The sequence below is a fragment of the Lonchura striata genome, chromosome 11, assembly GCF_046129695.1.
Source record: "Lonchura striata isolate bLonStr1 chromosome 11, bLonStr1.mat, whole genome shotgun sequence".
Classification (NCBI taxonomy): domain Eukaryota; kingdom Metazoa; phylum Chordata; class Aves; order Passeriformes; family Estrildidae; genus Lonchura; species Lonchura striata.
In genome coordinates, this window is record NC_134613.1 from 11,045,692 (window position 1) to 11,065,513 (window position 19,822).

The 19,822-nt window shown below is 39.8% G+C and overlaps 1 protein-coding gene across 6 annotated transcripts in view; it reads right to left on the minus strand.

The window, feature by feature from the left end:
• The window catches only part of CGNL1 (cingulin like 1), a 52,614-nt gene extending 43,344 nt beyond the window's left edge, over nt 1-9,270 (minus strand). For 3 of the 6 annotated variants that reach the window (XM_021532070.3, XM_021532066.3, XM_077785886.1), the window contains exon 1: nt 9,191-9,270. The gene's annotated coding sequence lies outside the window, so the exon portion shown is untranslated. Of the gene's footprint in view, nt 1-8,314; nt 8,345-9,190 lie in introns of those variants that run through there. The other 3 variants (XM_021532071.3, XM_021532067.3, XM_021532069.3) reach the window with 3 other exon arrangements.
• Between the last annotated feature and the right edge of the window lie 10,552 nt (nt 9,271-19,822).

Here is a 19,822-nt window from a genome sequence, read left to right on the forward strand (position 1 = left end):
GGGTAAAGAAAAGGAAGCAGACAGGATAATTTATGGAAAGACCAAAACTGTAATGTTTTTACACTTGATGGAAAACATTCTCACAAACATGCCTCGCAAGTATGAGGGGAAACTTCATCAATGTCAATCCTATTTGCTCCTGCCAAAGAAAAGTGGGCCTGGGTTGCCGTCCCTTTTAGTCCAGGTAGAAGACAGCTCTGGAGCAGGATAAATGTATTTGATCTACTGCTTACAGAGAGCAGAAGGGATAAAAGTGCAATTTTAAAATGCTAGATATGGGGCTGTAAAAAAAGACAGTAGAACTCATTTAAGAGCAAACTGACAATATTCAGCAACAGAAGACATCTGAAAAAAGTCTGCTGTTTTTCCAACAGATTCCTTATTCCCATTTAAGATTTTTTCTCCTTGAGGTTTTTTTGTCTATATAAAATTATATAGCACATGTGGCAGTTACTCCTCCCAGTCATTAGAAAAAAAATTATGATAGTTACAGTATACAATGAAACTGTCACTTTTTGTTTTTCCCCAGCACTGTCTGCAAACTGCCACTCCCTATATAGTGATCAAAATCCAAAACTTTCAAAAAGTTTATAACAAAGGATTTTCTACACTATATTGTGTCATTCTATATCTGCAGGCATCAGTGAGGAAAAAAAACTACTCAGATTTATTTTATTATTGCTGTTGGCGTTTCTGATGTCAGCATCGAAGACTTACCTAAAATTTCTATAAATTAAATAAAAAACAAACTATTGAGTTTTTAAATATTTATTCCCTTTTAAACCAGCCCAAAAGCTTCATGTCCCATCTCTTCTTCCTACTTGTTGAAAGGAAGGATACTGTGACAAATTCTATGCTTGAAAAGAATCGGGAGTTCCTGTGAACCTAAGCCACACAGCATGTATTTTTCAAAACTCCACATACCAGTGTTAGACTGCAAGGACTAATGCTTGGTATCACAGACACAAGACCAAACCAAGGCATCTCTTCAGTGTCCAAGACAGGGCTGACCTCTCACTGCAGAATTAGCCTTACATATTTCATAAAAAGCTAGCAGTTATATTCTTCCAAAACCACTGTACCCAAATGCACTTAGCACTCCATGCCCTGCACCACCTTAGCTCCAGTCCCCCATGCACATGCATTAGTGACTGGTGCAGTACAAAGAGGAGACAAGCAGGTTTGAGCTGCTGCATCCACTGCACTTCCAGGGCTGTGGATCCAACCCTGCACTGCTCCTGCAGGGAGATTCCCAGCCACTGCCAGGCCATGGAGAAAAGCAAATGCTGCAGGAGCACCCACCCACACTGCCAGTGGGCCACGCAGGCCTCCCTCTGCGAGCAGGAATTCCAGCCCCCACACCAGAAGCCAGGCACGTCTGTGCCTTCCCTAAACACGACGAGTTGGTTTTTTTTCTCCTTTGACCAAGCTGGGATTAAGTATGGGAATCATATAGCCTTGAATGAAACATGAAGTCCAGCCAGGAACACTGACTCAGAGAAATACCTTTTTATAGGAAGTATTTCAACATTTCTGAATTAATTGCTTTCATTTCTATTCTGTGAAAAAAAACCACTTTCTCTTCTGATTTCAGATGGCAGCCTATAGATGACAAGTTAGAACTTCCTGCAGGATGAAAATTCCAAATAATACTTTTCTTCCATAGCTGTTAGTAAAAGCCAAGAGCCATGCTTTAGTTAATATACATTACAGATATTATTTTATTAATTTCTCCCCAAAATGCAGATGATCTTTGGGTTTGCTGCCTGTGAAAGGAGAAGTTCAGTTTCAGTTCCACCCAAGTATTAAACAACCTTATTCAGACAGCCAGCAAAACAGAGTATTAGTAGTCACCTTTTCAAGGAGAGGAAGAGGCTGTATTTAATAAAGTCTGTCAGTAGAAGGAACAATTAAAAGCAGTTAGAGCAAAAGATACTGTTCACTTGCTTACAACTGGGTTCATACTCCCTCTGGCTGAAAAATGTTGCGTGTGAGGAAGTCTCAGTGTTTGAAATGTAAAACATCTTGTTAGTCCTATGAAAGTATGTGACAGATCAGCCAAATGCTTGAGCTGTGTGACAACTAGCAGGTTTTGTCAGCTTACTTGTTGGTTGGTTGTTTTTTTTCCAAATTAAAATCTGCTTCAATGGCTGTAAGTCAATGACAACATATTTTGGCAGATACTCAGATCTCAAAAATTTTCAGTTTTATTGAAAACAAGGACATAATACATATATCCCATTTTCTTTGTTTGCTATGTATGAATTCATGCAGTCATAATTTTACAGGATTTATCCCCAGAGGAAAGAACACATGACCTACTAACTTCCTGAGTGCAAAGTAAAGCCTTAATTTTGTTTATGATGAAAATGCTAAGAAACCTCCAAATTTCTCATCTAATATTCTAAACTATTACCACTGCATTATATACTTTGTATCATTATTTAAGAGCTCTCTTTTTCTCTACTGAAGTAATATTTTCAGATTTTCCCAAATCATAAACAAAAGGGAATCAGAAACAAAATCAAACATATTCAAAGTATACTAAAACAGAAATCAACTTGTATCTGAAATAAGGTTCCAAGAAATAAATTCATGTGATCTGCAGTGAGTAGCCCCAGGCCCTGCAGACTGTGACAGTAGCTAAGTCACTGGAGGGAGATGGGGAGCTGCACTTGTTCATTCGTGGTTCCTGTGGTACAAACACCTGCCTGAGTGTATTTGTGCCACGCTACTCTTTCATCTCCCATACAGGCTCAGATAAAGCTCCTGAACAAGTTGGCTTTTGCCACTAACAGGATCCAGTTACTGGGGTTATCTTGTATCTGACTGCATTGCACTACAATTAATACTTACAAACTTCAAACACAAAAAGCAAGCAAACAACAAAACCTTATAAATATTTATTTCAGAGTTGACTATATACACACAATACTCAATTTCCCCAACTTTTCCTAAAAAGTTGCAAAAAAGGTTAAAAACAGGAAAAAAAGTAATGAAGTCACTAAAAGGGAAATATTATATATTCTCTTCTAGTTTATCAAATTCTTGATGTTCATATCTTTATGTATTGACAGAAAAGATGGCTGAGAGACACGAGGATACTCAGATTCTAAAAGAGATTTGTGATTTCAAATACAATAGCTGGTTTGCATCCAAACATCTGACATGAATACATCTACTCCACAAGAGATTCTGTGTTGCTTCATCACATTTTCCTCCAATTGTCAGTGTTAGAAACTGTATTTTGTTCCAAAGGAAATTATCTTAGTACATCCCAATGATATCATTATTGTTTAAATAGAAGAGAGTATCCTTTTAAAGGCTTGAGCAAAAAATCTCAGGTTTGTTAAGTCTCTTAGAAAGCCCTTCTTAAAGGAATGGACACAACTAGGGCAACCTTTGTTAAGAATTTTTACAAGGGCTTCAGGAAGAGGTTATTTATAAAATTATCTAACATAATTAAATAATAAAATGTTTCTATACTGCAAACATTTTTCCTTCACTTTAAATGTGACGTTTCAGTGGACCTTCTTCTCATTGTTCCCATGCAAAAACTATATGTTGTCTACAGGAACTACTTTTACAGCAACACAACAGATGGAACTTGCATGACCTTGATTATATATGTGTAACTTATTCCTGAACAAAATTAATAATGAACTATGAGTACAGCTGCTTGCAAAGACCAAGGTCTCACATATATAAAGACACAAAGAGCAGGGTTAATCTCTATGGAGATGCAAGTATTTAAGTACAAAAACTACATGTAAAATAGGCTGTAGGAGTCATATTTACACACCCAACATCAGGCCACAGCTTCATGTGTATTCAAGCTAGTTATGCCTTCCATTTTTCTACTGTTAAACTTTGTCTTAATTACATTGTATTCCTTAAACACTTGGCTTCATACCCATCTAGGTTCTTTCAACTAACTCAGCCATGCGTTTTCAAATTTAAATATGCAGTCAGAACTGCAGGCCCTGAGCCCAGGCCCCACCAGACAAGATGATATCATCACACTGTCTGAGAGCAAAGAGCTGAGGATAGAAAAGAGAGGTTAGAAAACTCAGAGGAAAGGAGCTTCATGGTGAGCTGGTCTGAATCACTTAGAAGGGCTTACAAAGCCTATGCAGCCAAAGTGACCTGGTGTGGGCCCTGCAAGCACAGGTTTAACTAGCTATCCTAAGCTGCCACACTTCTCACCTTCATACTGGAATAGCATAATTACTAGGGAAATGAGAGAGGTAGGGCTGCTTCTTTATGAAGCTTGAAGTGTTTGTGGAATTATAATGTAACATTACATGCCAATTGTTCTTGTAAATAAAGGCTGCTACTGCTGAACGTTTACTCCCTGCATATAGCAGCTAATGGTGTGCAAATAAATGTATGAAGGCATACCCCAACCATTTACAACAAGGCCAACAAAATATACTGAGCTTGATTTACTCACTGAAAACACTCCCCCATCTCTATATGAAAGCTTAAATTTTACCCTACTTCTGCATTATGCTTTTGTTGAAGCAGAATGCAAATAACTACAACCTTTTGCACATCTTTATGTACATGAAATACATCTCCCATTCTAATGAACTCCAACAGTTCTTAGAGGTATCTTTCAACAGAATTCAGAATAGAGTTAAAACATTCCTAAAGGCTGGTAATTACCAGGCTTCTGCAAGTGTGTTTATATATACACTCACAGAAACACATAAACACATGTCAGTATGGCTATGTAAGCATGGGCAGCCTAGACAATAGATCTCCTTTTCACTTTTTCTCTTTTTCCTTTTTGTATTTAGTTTCCATGTCCACATTTTAGCTACTTTTAAATGGTGCATGCAATGCACATGAAACGAAAGTATTATGAACTGCTGCAAGTGCCTGGAGTCAAAATATGGTCACGCTCAGACTGCTGAGAATATCTGAATGATCATGACTCCTTGCATGCCTGGGGACCCTCAAAGAAAGGGGCCACAGTGGTAATCATTGCAGCATCTTCCAGTCTTACCAAGCTCCCTGGTGGCTTTTTGCAGTCTAAGTGCTTTCTGAGACATTCCTCCAATCACATTTATTCCTTGCTGCTGTTTTTACCAAAACTAAGAAGAATGTGAAAAGATTCCAGAATATTAATTTTAAATCTCATACTGTCAGCCTGGTTAAGGAAACTCAGAAATAGAAAAGATTGGCCAATAGAAATTAAAACATATCATTTGGCTAAAATGTAGAGGTGATCCTGGAAAAATGAAACTATCTACCTAAAATGTCTGGTTATGAATCTTGTCATCCATTTTATTTCACTTTATATCAAATGAAAGGCTATAAGCCTACATTTGGATAAATTCCTCCAAGGAGGCTGCCAGCTGTGTTGGCAAAGATGGTACAAGATCACAAAAAATACAGTGAGCTCTAATCCCAAACAGTGGCAACTCCATGACTACTGACCCACTAAATCTTTAGCACATACATTCTTAACATGTTAATTTTTTTGGGTTTAAGATTAAGTTTTCATTCTTGGCTATACTGAAAAATACCATTTTGATTTAATACCATTCAGAGTCAAGGTCAAAGCAGTTTCTGAAATGTGTTCATGTTTCCAGATAAACATGCCTGGAATAAACATTCCATGGACACGTGAATCACCTTCCCTCATACATTAACTTGGTGAGTGAATGAGTGGATTCTCCATTCTTCTGCCAAATAAGAACAGAAATAGCAAAAACGACCTATTTATTATGCTTTTGTACATCCTTCCAACACATCATTCAAGATGCATTAAAAACAGAATTACCGAAGTAATTGGTAAGTAATTACTAAGTTCAAGATATGTCAAGTCTGTACCACCTTCCTCTGTGCACAGTTTGCCGAGACCTAGCAACAAAATCAGAGAAATTCTAACACCTTCATCTCACCCTGACCATTCAAAACATTTGATAATCTCAATATTGTAAGGATGTAATTCCTTGCAAAACCTGCCTCTCAATGGTATCACTGAACTGATCAGGTAGAAGATAACCTCCTCCCACCTCTAAAAAAAATGAAGTGGGACAGAGAGAAGAAACAAAAATTTCTTAAGCCTGCTTTAGCTGATGACATGAGCAGCAGGTAGCTGCAACATTTCTGATGCCATTCAGAGTTGCAGAGAGGGTGCAGAAGTGAAAAAAATGCCCAATTATTTTAGTGTTCATTGCCATTTCTCAGAAATCTATTAGTACCAGTCATCTTGACCAGATTCTTTGCAGTTCCTTTCTATCAACATAGGTAGATGCTGCCATGGGCTGAATGTTCCTTTGCATAATCAGGCCTGTGTACTTGGTATTAATATACAGATTTCAGGTTACTTCCACAGTAAAAAGGCTCCAATAATAATGACATCATCATCACGATGACTTCAAAAAGCAGAAATGGTAAAACAGCAGAGTGATGGTCTACTTTTGTTTAAATTTTTGCATCTGCAGAATTATTTGGCCTCAAAATAGTTCAGTAGCTGTTTTTAAATAACAACCTGACCACTATGATCCAGGCTGAATAAACTCAGCAGTTTATTAATAAACACAGGATATATGTTCAACTTGCATCACTCCATGACAAAATATTTAAAAACTCACATTTGAGGTCATGTTGTTTCACCTGCACATTTCAGATGACACTGCAGAACCCAGACAAACCAGTTTCACCAATACTCCCAGAAAGAGCAACTTCCTATTACACAATGTAGACCAGAAGAAGGAACTGTCACCAATTCTTTTCTGCAACTTTGTCATCCTTTCGCTGAGGTAAAATTCCTTATACAGGACATACTGTAGGCTATTTCTGTGGAAAATTAAATTCTCCATCTCCCATAAAAACCCTGCCAGGGGAACCTAAGTGTGTTCTCAGACATTTTAGTAATGACAGTGTGATCTAATAATGCAATTAACAGAAATTAAAACAAGCTGGTTTGCTTTGAGGCAATTCAGGCAGCCTAAGCAGTCTAGATTCATTAGATTTAAAAGCAAAAAGTCAGATAATGAGAATAAAATAAAAATACCCAAACAGTTGTGTGATAGACTCATGGAGTAGAGAGGTTCTTGGAAATATCAACACAAATTCAGTAATCAAGGGGGGTAGCAATATAAGGCCTTTTTAGCACTGTCACAACATTAGTTACCTTTGTAGTGTGTATTTGCATTTAGGCAGCATTTAGAAACAGTTAATGTCAGTTGCAATTCAAGGTGTATGTAAACCAGCTAGGAATACTTTTCCTATGATGAACACATTTCAGAAACACCTCTAAGTTGTAAACACATGCATGTAAAAATATCAGTCACTTTGTAAGATAGTTCATTTGAAGCACTGCAGTTTTTGTTTATCTCAGATTATTTTAAAAAACCCCATGAATATTAAACAACCAACTGTGTGCTAAAAACAACCATCTTCTCTTATGTGAAAGATTATCTTAATATCTCAAGAGAATTTTAACAAAAACTAGAAGCATTGCTTTCCTGTTTTACAGAGCTTTCTGTTTTAAAAATGTAACTGTGTCTCAAAATTAATAACATAAAATAAAAAGCAGTTTAGTTGCCTCCCATAACATGACAAACTTCTAAAACATGCTTACTACACTGTTAATCATAGGCTTCAATACTGTATGAAAGTTTTCATTTCAATTTATTGTCTTTTTCCAAAAGTAAAGACCCAAGTTCAAACTAATTATTAAAAAAAACAACCAACCAAAAACTTATAGCAACTTGTTACACTTTTACATTAATCATCTGTAACCACATCTGGCTTAGAACACACTGTGAGCATAAGCAGATTTCTCCTAGGTCTAACATGAGAAAAAAACCCCAAGACAATTCAATGACTATGACACTTCTAGAAAATATAATTGCTAGTCAAACAAGTTCTTACCAAGCACCTTAAAAAGTAAACAGTAGCTTGGTTTTGCCATTTAAATTATATTTTATATAAGTTTTAAGGGTCTGCTAAAACAAGCTATATAAAGAGGTTCATAACTACAAGACAGTTGTCAGCATAGGCGTCAGACACTTAATCTATCAAGTTCCCATGGGAGTACCAGAAGTCAGGATACACTTAGGGGATTCCCCATTCACCTACAGGATTCACTTCTAGGAGTCTGCACAAGATAAACACAGTATAGATGTTCAGAAAATCAGAACAACTTCCAACAAGAGGTTTCCACTTTTTCTATTCTGATAATCATTCAACCTGCATTGCAATAGCTTTTAAAAAATACCTGCATGCTAAAGAAAAGGGGAAGATAAAATCGGCAAGAACTGTTCTGTCAATTGCCAATCAAGTGCAAACTCACCACAGAAGCTTTATCGCAGCCCTGATCTTCCCATAAAGTTGTCATCAAATTGGAAGGATATAAATTATATCAGATACAAAGTTAATTGGAAGAAGAACAAATGGCAGAACTGCCATTCTAAACTTTTCCCATGAAAAAGAACACACACAACGCGGACACACCCTTTCGCAAAAAACACGCTAATTCGCAGGATAAAAGGGGAGATAAAGAAGTCAAGAGTGCCCTCTGCCCAGGAATGCCAGGAATCCCGGAGGAATGCGTGCGAGCAGGCGGTCTCGGCGCCCCGCGGGGGCTCCGGGCCCCGCCCGCGCACCTGGAGCCCAAGGCCGGCAGCAGCACCTCCAGCTGCGGCTCCGCAGCGCCGGGGCAGCCGCGGCCGGCCCGCTCGGGGGGAAAACGCCCGCTCCTGGCAGCCGCAAACGAAGGACTCCGGGAGTCAGTCAACTCAACTCGACCGCCGAGCTGCCCGCCCCGGGGCGACCCCGCTCCGCTCGCCGGCGCAGCCCCGAGGAGCGCCCGGGGGAAGCGCTGCCCGGCCGGCGCTCCGCCAGCTCCCCGCGCGTCATCCGCCGCTCCTGCGGGACAGCCGCCGCGCTCTCCCCAAACGCCCGGGAGGGCCCGGCGCCCTCGGCCTTTGCAAAGGCGTATGTTTAACGGAGCCGAGGACGCCTCGGCGCCCGGAGCCACTGCCACAGCCGCGGGCGACGGCGCCTGCGGCACCGCACGGCGACGGCTCCCGTGCCCGCCGCGGTCCGGTCCGGTCTCGCCACAGTCCTCTGCCCGCCCGGCCCCAGCCATCGCGGCAGGGAAAAGTGGGCGACGTGCCCGCTCAGTGCCGCCCTCGGCTCCCAGACCGCCCGCCGCCGTTCTCCTCACCCGTCCCGAGCCGCCTCTGCCTTGCAGAGGGATCCCCGCCAGCTCCGCGCCGCTCTCCCCGCTCGCCGCCGGAGCCGAGCGCGCACTGCCCGCCCCCTCCAGCGGGGGAGGGGGCCGCGGCCGGGCCGGGCCGGGCCGGGGAGGAGCCAGGCGGGGGGCGCTCCCGCAGGTGACCCCGGCGTCCCGCCCGCGGCCTTCGGCCTCCTGAGGGAGCGCGCGGCCCCCGACGGACACCGACCGCCGCAATCTGAGGGGAGGGCGCCCGGCTCCCCCTCAGCGAGGGCTGCGGCGAACCGCGCCGGGACGGAACGGGCCGGCCACAACAGCCCTCCGAAGAAGAAACCCAGCCCCGGGCCCGGGTACTGTCGGCTGGAGGGCGCCTGACAGTGGGGTTGGTTTTCCCTCGCCGTGTGGGGGCGGCTGGCGAGCCGCCCGCCCGGCGGGAAAGGCTGCGGCAGCGCCGGGACGGGGCAGGGCGGGCGTGAGGGGAGCGGGAAGCGCGGGGCCGCCGCGCTCCGACGGGGCCGTGCTGCTCCCACACGGCGGCACAAGCGCCTCTGGGCACACCTCGGTGCCTCGGGCACTTTGGGCGATTGCCACGCTGACTTCAGCTAGACTGGAAATATCACAAGGTGATTCCAGAATATTCTACACATAGGGTGCGAACTGAAGTGCCGCCGTACTGCGGCATGTCTCTTTCCCTGATCATCAGTGAAGGAAAGGTAGGTGGGGGTTCTCAGGTGTCATCCAAAAAAACCCAAAACACTGTCTGTAACCGTGTCGCAAAAAATGGGCCTCAGACAATTCCATGTTTATAAAGTTGTTCTCAAGGTTTGAACAACATTAACCAAGGACCATAGTCAGAAGAAAGGCTCTAGTGAATCTACAGGGAGGAAAAAAAAACACAACAAAATGTGATATATCCTTGTCTACAACAGAAAAATGCTGGGCAGTGAACATGAGAAGGAAGAATTTAGTATATGAGTCATGGAAGCCATGTCAAAGTTGTTCAACAGGAGGAGCATGGATAGGAACACATCCTCTTCTCAAATCCAACAGTCACTACTGGAGGTCACTGCTCAAATTGCTATCAGCTGCTCTGATACCCGTTACATGTCTGTGAAAACAAGCTCAATTAGCAAAGACTACTGTATGTGTGTATATATATATATGGAATTCTATATAATTGTATGGATCTTCTGTAGAGAATGGCCCTGTCTTCATTAGAATGTATAAACAGAATAGGTTCAACTGGAAAAGGCAGTATTCCAAATGCAACATCAGTTTAAACACTGCTGAGACACTGTATTCAGCTTTGGGTTCTGTGTTGGGGGAAAAAAAGCTAAAGTGCTCACAAATCTACCCCATAAGATTAAATACATTCTAAGAATTTTGGTAGTATTAAAAGTCAGTATTCCATGAGGTAGTATTAAAAGTCAGTATTCCATGAGGATCTGTTGGGTCTTGGAAGAAACAGTCAAAAGCAAAACAATGAGACAGTAATGTCTGGCAACAACTACTTGTGATAAAATACTATTTTGATGGGTGATCAGTAGGAAGAGCTGTAAACTGTAGGAATTGCACAAATTATGAACAGTTCAAAGGAGGCAGCTAGTGAGGTATTTGCAGATAACTGACAGTGTTTGCTGAGAGGATGGAAGTATTCAGTGTGACAGGGTCTGTAAAGACTTCTGCTGCACGTCTACATAACACAGTAAATTGATTCTCCCTCAAAATGGTTATTGAGAAGAAAGGCATAGATTTATGGAGTTTTCTGCCCTTAATATTAACAAAAAATATGTTCATGAGACAGAACAACCCAAACTTGTGCTGCCATCTGATCTTTTACATACTTTGCCATTTAATATTTGCTTTTCATATGCATTTTTTCCACATAACCCCATAATCTTGGAACTGTTTAAGTAAAAGATGCATAGAGTTTGCTTAGCTCCTTTCCCTGTAGTTTTTGAGAAAGCACATGAAGCTTATACCCTCACCCTACCTGAAAAACTGGGATACAATGAGTAGAAAAGAAAGTAATTAAACTTTTTTTCTCAGTTACATGAGCTGTGTGGCAACATTACAGTTGAACTCACAGATATTATACAGACATTTATAATGGCTGTATTTTATTACAACAAAAGTGTTAAGAAACATGCTGACAGTTTGTCCAGCCTCACATTGTCATTTGGTAAGATGTGAAGGAATTGCACTTAATAGAAAACAAAATGCTTAATTAAAGAGGTCTATACACCTGTAATTTTCATGTTGTTGTTAAAGGTTAATGAAGACAGCGTTAATCAATGATGTATAATAATACATTTCCATTGAATTTAGATGCAAACCAAAAAAAGAAAAAACATAAGAATAATTTCTTGCTAAAACCAGCAGTCTAGATGACTACCAGATGTTACTATATAGTCTATAACTTTTTTTCTTATCCACCTCTCAGGTAACAGCTTAGGAGACAATTCACTTGCTATCTGTTATGTTTAGCATTAAAATGCTCAGAAAACCTTTCTCCTGTACTGAGTTTCAGAAAAATATGCCAAAGCATTTTTCTTTCTATTATTTCTTTCCTTCATTTAACTCTATTTTTCTGTATTAAAGATGGGGGGGATGAAAAAAAAAAGAAAAAGGTAGGACAAGTACAATTACTAAATTACTTGTCTTGGCTGTGAGCATCCCAAACTGAAGTTTTGGCTGGATTTTCACAAGCTCTATCCTACACTTCTTGAGTCTCTGAGAGAAGTTTATTTTAAACCTTTGAGCCTTTCATATTTCATTAAAACTGTAGTTTACGTCAAACATTTTGTCAAACAGTTTCTTACAGATCTTTGGCATATTCTGAACATGAGTTTTACAAGTACTTGGTTATTGTAATGCTGCAAGCATGAACTGTTCAGTAAGAGCCATAGTCCAGCTGTAATACTGCAAAAATACAAGGTTATCCAGTGAGGTAAGAATTTTTTGAAGGAATGTATACAAACCCAGCAATAAGCTAAAATTGCACTGAGGACAGACTTAGGTCATATACAGAATATCATCTCTGTGCAGGCTGCCATTTCCTTTCCCACTCCTCAGCCAATTATTTTTCTTTTCCTTACCTTTAAGTAAAGGTTTTGGTCCTTGTCTACAGAACTGCTCTGACACTATGATTGATGTCTCTCTGTTCAGGCACTTGTGAAACACAATACAAAATGGAGTTTGCAGCTCGAGCAAAAACAAACAGTAATGCCCCAGCAGCCTGTGCTGTAGATGAATTCCAGCTGCTGGCTACTCCAGCACACTCGGGAGCTGAGCAGTGCTCCTGCATCCAGCTCTGCTTGTGCAGTGAGTATCTGTGTTGAAAGCCTGGTGCATCAGTGCTGTGCTTGGCTCCTAGCAAGATGCACCTCTAGCTCTCTGCTCTTCCACTACACACTTAACTGAGTATTGGCTCTTCATTATCATCCCCCATTTTCTTTCAGGAAAGGATCTAATCCAATAATCACAGTAGAAAGTAGAGGAAAAAAGTCTGGTATATAATTCCATTGAAGCACTGCTTCTGACTTATCTTTTACAATATATTTTAGAATTTTTCTTTATTATCAAAGATTAGATGTCAGTTGCTTAATAAATAGCAGTTATCCTTACTACTATATTCAGTAAACTATTAAGTAGACATTTTAATCTATTTCTTATTTCAAGAAACAATCTTAAAAATTCAGGTCTTTACTTTCTGAGAAGGAGATGAGGCATTTGAAGAAATGAAATTTTACACTCTTATCAGATGCTTTTTAATGTATGATCTCTGGTTTTTTTTCAAATACAACTAACCAAAAAAGGAGGCCTTTTGTTTTCTACCTTTCTTTTACTCCCTACTCCCCTCTTTTCACAGGGAACCTTCTCTCTCTCCTCTCTTCCTCCCTTCTTCCCCCCTCCCCCTTTTCTGGTTGGTGGTAGCCCATCTTTTACATTTCTCCCATTTCTCTCTTCTCCCACATACAGCTGTCAAACACAGGGTAGTGCTGACAGAACCCAGAGCACAGGGTTCTCTCTATCTCTAACCTTAGCATTCCATGAGCTCTAAAACAGCCTGAATAATCCTAGCCATATATTCAAGAACATATTTACATTGTAGGATAATAAGTTTTATTAAATAAAATGCATAAAATGACATTAAATTGTAAAATGAGAGATTAAATTTTCAGATCACTTCAACACTGGAAAACGCTAATGCATGGTAAGAAAAAACTTAGGTGATGAAGATTTAAATTGTAACTTCTGTAGAATTTAATTTCATCATAGTTCAAGTTTAAAAATGCTCTTCATGTTGAATTTAAGACTGTACAATTATTAACCTTAGTTATGTACATAGAAATCAAGAGTGAGATTAAGAGAAGATGCCGTTGACTTTAAAAGCTGATGAGCGAAAAATACACACAACAAAGTTTGATAATAAATAATGTGATAGTTTCAATATTCATTTTAGAAGAAATATGTAGTCAAGTAATTAAGTAAATAATTAATACTGATACGAATTGAAGATTTTGGATGCTGTTCAGCAGCTAGCTATGATGAGGCTTTCTGATCTCCATTTCCTCTCCTTGGATAACTTTTGGCTAAACCCATGTTTCTTCCTACCCCTTAGTGACACAGTCTTGCTCCCACTAGTCTTATTTCAGTAATCCTAGCAATGAAAAAAGTTTTTTTCCAGAAGGAACCTGCAAAAAGCCTAAGTACTACCAAATGCATTAAAGTTCCAGAAACCATTGTAGTCATTACCTGCTTGGCTGTGGTCTGTGCAGCTCTCCTTGGCCAAGCCCAGGCCACTGGTATTTAGCTGTGCCCAGGCTGCAACAAACTAATTTTTTAAGAGTAGCATAGTCTGAACCTCTATTTCCACAAATACATAGTGATTTGTCAGCATTGCCAATGTATTTATTTGAAGAAAGCTTAAAGGGTGTATTGTTTCAGTCATTGCAGATGTAAACATTGATTCATTATCACAGAAATAGTAATGTCATAAATGAAATTACTTCTATGCTCTTTATTTCAATAGAGAGGTGAAATTGAGTCTAAATCTAAGCATTACTATCCCAAGTAAAAATTAACTCTTTTTTTTTTTCTTATAGGAGTGCATAGATGTCTTAGCAATTACGGTTTGGGGTGGGTTTTCCCCTACTTTTGGACAAAGATAGGGAAGCGTTCGTGGAAGCCTAAAGCAGCACCTGGTCCCAGCCCTTTCTCTGCTGAGTTTGGGGGCAGCGGCCGCGGGCCTTTTGTGCTGTGGGGCAATGGCACCACCTGCTGGCCGCGGGACTTGTAACAGTTCCGTCCTTCGGCACAGTACCGAGTAGATTGAAAGTGAAAGACCAGGGAAAAAAAGTATTTACCGTTAATATTTTTACATTTGTTTTTATCTCCAGCTACTTTTCTTAATTTGGTGAGGTAGTGCCATTTAAACAGTTTCGTGAAGCAAAAATTTCGAAGAGATGTAAACATTTTAGTGATATCCAATTACTTTAAGAATCCACTCAGAGATACTATACCTTCTCTTTGAAAGAAAAACATCACTCCTGATTCACCTGCAGTAATTTAGCTACTGATGCACTGAAGACTTAAGAAAATAACTGTATCTTTGTGAATCTAGGACAAACACAGAAAAACAACTTAAAGGCAGGTTTTAAAGGATTGGAGTTTTCAACGCTAGAATGTATATGGGTATAATAAGCATTTCATAGAAAATTAAATTTTTTAAAATTTTTAAGTTACACTTATGAAGTAAGTACTCAATTTTCACAACTCTTATAAAAGAGCTGAACAAACAAATTAAATTTACTCAGGGGAACTAGTTCATCCTGGCCTTTACCATGGTTCGTTCCTCATTCTCCTGTGCAAATAACAGTGTATTTTATGTGTTTCCATTTCAGATCCCACAGCCATCCATTACTTTAAGAGAGGAAGCTTACAGCCTAATTATGAGTCAGCACAGAATACATAAGGTACTTTGAGTTATCAAAGATGGAGCCTTTGGTGATGCAATAGATTCTATCTTTGGCATTTGTGCAAAGTCTGCACATTTTTACCAGGAGAGATATGTTTATATAGATCTGGCACTATGCTAATGAACTAAACTGCTACTCCAGTTTTCAGTTAATACTATTTTCTTTAGGAAGAACTCTTCCTAGTTAATGTTTTGTGACTGTAGAGGGTGCTCTTAAAATACTGGAGATGGTAATAATATATGGCAATCCATTTCTTTTTCTGTAAAGCTTATCAATGTTAGGATGTTTATATTTAGCAAAGAACATTGTAGATCTTGTGTGTTTTATTTTTGATGTGGGCAGAGTCACTATCCACATTTTTATCCAAAAACATCCTGAAAACTTTTTCTGGATTTAGTTTATTTTTGCAAGTATGTTTCTGCCAAACAGTGATAGTATCTTCTGAGAAAAGTATTGATGTGCTCTAAAACAAGTTGAAAGAAATACTAAATAAAATGTATTTTTAGTTGCAAGGCCACTGAGAGTTGTATAAGAGCTTATTGTTCCAAATAAGCCATTTAAATATTTTTTAAAATCCTTAGTTACATGAAGATGATGCTTCCACATTGTGCTATCTGGTATTCTGTTGGGAAGGATTTAACTTTATTTTACTTTCATTTGTCTGTAGTTTTATTGATTGCCTCACCATACTCCCAACCTGTTTTCTTATTCTTTTTAAATTGAATTAGCAAGTGAAAAAAAATTCTAGGTGCAATAGACTAAATAAAAATGTATCCTGCTATACTTTTCCCTCAACAATACAATATTTTTTTAAAATACAAAGTTTTATGTTCCACTCAGCCAAGAAACAACTGAGTTAATTCTGTGTGCTTAAGAAATGTTGCTTTTTCCATTGAGAGTGGAGTCTATAAACCTCAAAAAGATAAGAATTTTGTTTTAGTAATCAGAACTGTCCATTTTAAATCAGTGTAAGGACTAATATTCCCTAGGTGAGACCAAGAAGAGGCTGCGGACTTGTGGCGGCCCTGCTCTGAGTGGGGGGTGTTGGAGGTGTGATCCCTGACTGACCGGGCTGTCAAAAATGCTCTGCTGGAACTGCACTGCAACAGCAGAACTGCCCTTTGCCCTAAGAGGTCATTAGACGGGCAGGAGATGAAACAGGTACTACAGAAGCAGAGTTTTCCCAATTCAAACTTTTCCTAGAAACAGCTACTCTGCTTCTTACACTGGATTTACATACTTACCATCAGATGGTACTGTTAGATGGGAGCTCAGTCTATTTTCTAAGACTTCACCAGTGATCACTCACCTGGGATTCAGTGTCACTTGGGATCCAGTGTGATTCTTCACTCCTACAGCAGCTCTTCTGTAGGCCCAGCTTAGAGCACATGAGTCAGTGCATCTTGTTTTGCCTGGGGAAGCCTTCTGAGCATTTTTTGGCCAAATTCAACAGCATCTATTCCAGGGAAATCTTGTAAGCATAGACCAAGCTTAATAGCTGTTTGCTGGCTTCCAATGAAATGAGCTTGCCACATTCCAGTCTCCAGCTTCCACATCAAATTCATCACTAGCAACTTGCAGGTTAGAGCATGTCCCTGGATCACACAAAGGGGGCTTGATATTACCTAGTACACTGACTGCAGGCTTGTCATAGTCAAATGAAATTCTTTGTGAGAGCTGGCAAAAATTAACTATTTGCACTCATCAGACAAGTCTCTTCAACAGAAATGTTGCTGCCTGAGGTCTGATTGTGGAAAATATTTCTGTTGCAAGTCATGAACACAATGATTGGCCAGAGACAAGGATTTTGTCTCACAGAGCTTTTCTTCTCAGGATTAAGTAGAGATTTGACAAAAAAAAAACCTAGGCCTCATCCAACCTTAAGTACACAAACTATTAAGACAAATAGTCATACTTAGTTCTCTTTTCATTCACAGTATTTCTGGTGGGCAGTGTTTTCACTTCCCTAGGAGAAACTACAAGTGTTTCCCCTAAACCTCCCTTATACTGAGGCTCTTAAAATGGCAAGTTAGAAATGCAAATCTTATACCCTCAGAGTCAAGACCTGAACACAGAGTTCCTCTGATAATTCATCGTCTCTTCACCGAGCTATTAGATAAAACAGATTATACTTTTCCTCCCATTTTGTAAGAAGAGGTTGACATAAATTTCTAACTCTAGGAGAGAGTTCAAGAATGTATTTTGTAGATTTTCACACCTCTGCAGCTCACATTAAAGGACCAGAATATCAGAAACAGATGAAACTCAATACCCATCATCTTTTCTTTATAATGGCCGGTCAGGATGTAACTTATCAACTTTAGTCATTCCTGTAGTGGATCCTCTTTTTCTGAAGTGTGAAAAGAGCAATGCACTTCATTTGGGGTTGGAGACTTCACTACACAGCAAACATCACAGTACCTCTAAGCTGCAGCCACTTACAAAAATTACCCACAACACATTCTACATTGAGTCTGCCTTTAATGGTTCACTTCTTACAGCACATTCTACAATTCTAGAAAATCTTAAAAGCTCAGGAAAAAAAAATCTTGCAATGTACAGTACTTGCATATTTCAAGCAGTGAAAGCTGTAAATGATGCACATGCTGGAGTGACAATAAGACAAATGGAAGTTTTCATTGGGAAAATACAAACCAGAAGACAGTTTGTTTTGCTTTAGGCAAAGCATGAATGCAAACATTTAAACTGGAGAAACTCCTCTTTCCGTCTGTGGCCCCTCTGACTCATTATATTAATTACTTGGAACTATTTACCTACTTCCCTTCATTTAGGCCCCAGGTGCAGAAACTGGGTACAGAAAATGATTTTCATTCTTTTTTCTGGAGTGAAAAAACAATATATGGAAACACTCATCATTTCCTCTCTGAAATCCATGAAGGGGAGAAGGGGTGGCATCCTAATACATATATTGTGTTTTCCTGTTTTTTAATACTCTATAGCAAAACACAGGAGTGGTAGGGGGTGTTAGTGATGTTTCTTTTCTGATGTACAGTGAAAGAATTTGTTTTGTTTTGTTGCATTAGCAGGGGCAGCTGGCAGTGTTTGCACTTATGCATCTTCTAGTACTTCACTGAAGGGATACCCCTAATTTTTGAAGTAAGACAAATATCTTCTTTAACAAATGTGCTGACCTGTGCTTACACAGTGGCTTTGACAGCCTCCTTCTGTGATCAGTGTTACACTGTCTTTGAAACTGTCCTTATCCAGCCACATCCAGGTATACACTTTTCCATGTGTGAAACTAGGGAATTAAATTTCCTAGTTGAACAGAGGCATTAAATGTTTAGAAAATAAACAATAAATCACATTAGATTTTTTTTTTTTAAATCATAGAAGAGGCTCAAAACTAAACTTCTAAATTGGTTCAAAGAGGTTCAGTTTTAATATCTACACTTCTTTTTGGCAAAATAGCCATGTCTCAAAGCTCTTGCCTAAAGTTTCATTTCTAACTTCCCTCTGGAGGAAAAAATGAATTAAACTTTTTCTTGTACTCTTACTGAGATGTTCTTCTGCTCTTTGTTATTTTGCAATGCAAACAGCAGACTGTAGGACATGGGCTGTATATATATCTTTAAACAATAACTAACAAAATCGATGGCTATTTTCACAAAATGAAGTCAACTTCTCCCTTCCTAATAAAGAGTATCAGTCAATCCCAGGGTAGCCCAGGTCATCAGGGGGTGGCTACTGAGTCTGGCTCCCCCTGTCACAGCTGCCTGGCAGTGGGCCCACCCTCGGGAACAGCCAGCTGGCTCTGCTGTGCAGTTCAGCTTCCTCCAAGTTTGCATGTGGACTTGTGAAGCAGCTGAGTGTATTTTGCCTGATCGGCTTATTTGTTGTCAATCCAGAGTTTTCCCATTGCCATGAGTGCTGATGATGCAGTCACTTTTCAACATGGCCCCTCTGCTCTGTCATTTCTGCTGCTCTGCACTGGCTCTTCAAAAGATCAGATCTGTTTCACAGATTTTGCTTGTTTTCAAGTCAGAGCAGCCTTCTCTGTTCTGATATGGCTTGTCCAGATGCACAAGTTTCTTTTTGCAGTCTGCCAGGTTTTGGCCCCAAGCAGACTCAGACTATGAGAAAGATGAGTCCTTCCTCTACTTTCTCTTATCCTCCAGCTGCACACGTGTTAAACTATACAAGCTATAGGGTGACCCTTCATTTAGAATATCTGATTACAACATAGATGCGCGTGTTCATCATTAGTGACACATCTCAGACTTTACTCAGAAATATAACTCCCTCATGGAGCTGTGAGCAGTAACAATGCAAACAAAAGGAACCTCTTCCACGTTCATCCTCTGAGGTGTCAAAAGAAGAACATAAGTAGCATCTGCCATCAAAACAGAATTTTAAATTCTAGGGTGTAAATCCATGTGTTCAAGGATTTTTAGAGGAAATTTTAGGATTAATTAAGGAGAGTACCTTCAGAATTAAAAAAAAAAAAATTCTAGAACATTTTTTTAAATTAAAAAGATTATGTATACCCAAATTATGCAGCACTTTGTTGCAGCATATACCGCACATGGGCACATGCTACACACCACCACATGCCACATGGGCCTCTGCCCATACAGAGTAACATCATGTCACTGCAGAAGGCTTCAAGTGTTTGCCCCTT